The sequence below is a fragment of the Oryx dammah genome, unplaced genomic scaffold, assembly GCF_014754425.2.
Source record: "Oryx dammah isolate SB20612 unplaced genomic scaffold, SCBI_Odam_1.1 HiC_scaffold_5, whole genome shotgun sequence".
In the NCBI taxonomy this organism is placed as follows: domain Eukaryota; kingdom Metazoa; phylum Chordata; class Mammalia; order Artiodactyla; family Bovidae; genus Oryx; species Oryx dammah.
Window position 1 is genome coordinate 70,006,510 of NW_024070189.1, and position 3,204 is coordinate 70,009,713.

Consider the following 3,204-nt stretch of genomic DNA (forward strand, 5'->3'; position numbering starts at 1 on the left):
AACGGTTTGTTGACTAGATGAGAAGTGAAGTGAAGTGAAAGTTGCTCCATCGTGTCCAACTCTTTGTGACCCCATGAACTGTACAGTCCATGGAATTCTCCCGGCCAGAATACCAGAGTGGGTATCCTTTCCCTTCTCCAGGGGATCTTCCCAACCCGGGGATCAAACCCAGGTTTCCCACATTGCAGGTGGATTCTTTACCAGCTGACCCACAAGAGAAGCCCAAGAATACTGGAGTGGGTAGCCTATTCCCTTCTCCAGTGGATCTTCCTGACCTAAGAATTGAATGAGGGTCTCCTGAATTGCAGGCGGATTCTTTACCTACCAAGCTATCAGGGAAGCCCCGACTAGATGAGAAGTTAAATTAAATTAAATTACCATCACTCGCAAATCATTGAAGTATCTGGTTCCAGAGCCTGCTTAAGGCCTGTTGTTGCTGCTGCTGCTGCTGCTGCTGCTGCTGCTGCTGCTGCTGCTGCTGCTGCTAAGTCACTTCAGTCATGTCCAATTCTGTGTTACCCCATAGATGGCAGCCCACCAGGCTCCCCCATCCCTGGGATTCTCCAGGCAAGAACACTGGAGTGGGTTGCCATTTCCTTCTCCAATGCATGAAAGTGAAAAGTGAAAGTGAAGCCGCTCAGTCGTGTCCGACTCTTAGGGACCCCATGGACTGCCATTTACCAGGCTCCTCTGCCGAGTCCAGCTCCAGCAGCCAGGGAATCAGCCTGAAGGGGTGAGCGGTGTCGGCGGATGATGATGTAGCCTCTGATTCATAGTATGGAACTACATGTTTATTTCAAGCTTCAGGTTCTCTTTTATACTTTGACAAAAGCATTAAGTCAGATGTTTGGCATTTTCAGTCTCCCCCACCCAGTTTTACTGTCTCCAGAAATCATTGTTGTCCTTCAAATAGAGTTCCTGCTTCAGCGATTCTCTCAGAATCGGCTTTACTATCTATTATCTACTTTCTCTTATGTATCCTATACTTAAGTTGTGATTACATTGTAACTCATGTTACATTCCTCAGTTTATTTCTTATCTTTCTAAATCCTGTTTGACCCTAGCATCTTAAGATCACTATCTCCTAAAAAGGCTTCTAGCTGTTCTTAAAAGCCTTTGACTGCGTGGATCACAATAAACTGTGGAAAATTCTGAAAGAGATGGGAATACCAGACCACCTTCCTGACCTGCATATCTGTATGCAGGTCAGGAAGCAACAGTTAGAACTGGACAGGGAACAACAGACTGGTTCCAAATAGGAAAAGGAGTACATCAAGGCTGTATATTGTCACCCTGCTTATTTAACTTCTATGCAGAGTACATCATGAGAAATGCTGGGCTGGAAGAAGCACAAGCTGGAATCAAGATTGCCAGGAGAAATATCCATAACCTCAGATATGCAGATGACACCACCCTTATGGCAGAAAGTGAAGAAGAACTAAAAAGCCTCTCGATGAAAGTGAAAGCGGAGAGCGAAAAAGTTGACTTAAAGCTCAACATTCAGAAAACGAAGATCATGGCATCCGGTCCCATCACTCCATGGGAAATAGATGGGCAAAGAGTGGAAACAGTGTCAGACTTTATTTCTTTGGGCTCCAAAATCACTGCAGATGGTGATTGCAGCCATGAAATTAAAAGACACTTACTCCTTGGAAGAAAAGTTATGACCAAACTAGATAGCATATTCAAAAGCAGAGACATTACTTTGCCGACTAAGGTCCATCTAGTCAAGGCTATGGTTTTTCCAGTAGTCGTGTATGGATGTGAGAGTTGGACTCTGAAGAAGGCTGAGTGCCGAAGAATTGATGCTTTTGAACTGTGGTGTTGTTGAAGACTCTTGAGAGTCCCTTGGACTGCAAGGAGATCCAACCAGTCCATTCTGAAGGAGATCAACCCTGGGATTTCTTTGGAAGGAATGATGCTAAAGCTGAAACTCCAGTACTTTGGCCACCTCATGTGAAGAGTTGACTCATTGGAGAAGACTTTGATGCTGGGAGGGATTGGGGGCAGGAGGAGAAGGGGACGACCAAGGATGAGATGGCTGGATGGCATCACTGACTCGATGGACGTGACTCTGAGTGAACTCCGGGAGTTGGTGATGGACAGGGAGGCCTGGCGTGCTGCGATTCATGGGGTCGCAAAGAGTCGGACACGACTGAGCGACTGAACTGAACTGAAACTCAGCAAACTTCTTTTGCCATAAAAATTTCCCTCACAAACAGGTCTCAGAAAACAATCCTTCCCATGGCCTCAAGCTGCAGCCTACATGCTCATCCTGGAACATTCTTTGTAAAGATCCTTGAACAAATGTCAGTGGTTAATGTATAGATAATTTTCTGGGCACAACTGCAGAAGGTTTTGTGCTTTCTCATGCTTCTCTCAAGCACCTTAACATTCTTTCCAGCCAACTCAACCGAAGAAAAGAAAGAACAAGTCAGAATCACAAGGCCTATCTCCTTCATCCTGAGGCCGTGCCTGTGAGATGAGGAGATGGGGTTGGGGCCATGCCTCCATTTTGTCAGTAATGCCTAACATGGCTCCCGACACTCCTCCGTCCATGGGATTTTCCAGGCAAGAGTACTGGAGTGGGGTGCCATCACCTTCTCCCGCTTAGGGCCTGTAAACCTCATTTTTAAGAGAAACATGACTGAGGCCAGGAAAGCCTCATATGTAGGGTCTTTCAGTAATCAGGGATCAAGTCTTCCTAGAAAAGATTAATCTCAGTATTCCTAGATTGTGGTACTCCAGAGTTTAACACCAATGGGCACTGCATAATTTAAGAGTCCTCTGGTGACTGGGAAGAGGGCTATTTGAAGAAAAGTAAAAGAGAAGAGGACCTTCCCTGCTCAGGAGAACAATGGAAAGTGTAGCCTAGACATTAATTCCCTTACAACTAATTTTGTTGAAAGACCTTAAGGGAAATAGGTTTGTTCTTGACGGTGGTCTACTTGACCTGACTATCATTTACACAGATGCAGGGCTACAAGATACTGTCCTCGATGAACGTCCGTTTCCTCCCGGAAAAACTGGGAACCCAGGAGTTAGCAGCCCACAGAGCGCGACGACAAACAGGGGCCTGGGTTTGGGCGAGTGAGGAGCTCAACGAGCTCTCTCCTCGCAGACAAGCGCAGCGAACTACATGTCCCAGAAGCCTTGGGTTCTCGCGTGAACTACATTTCCCAGAGCGGTATAGCTACGGTCACT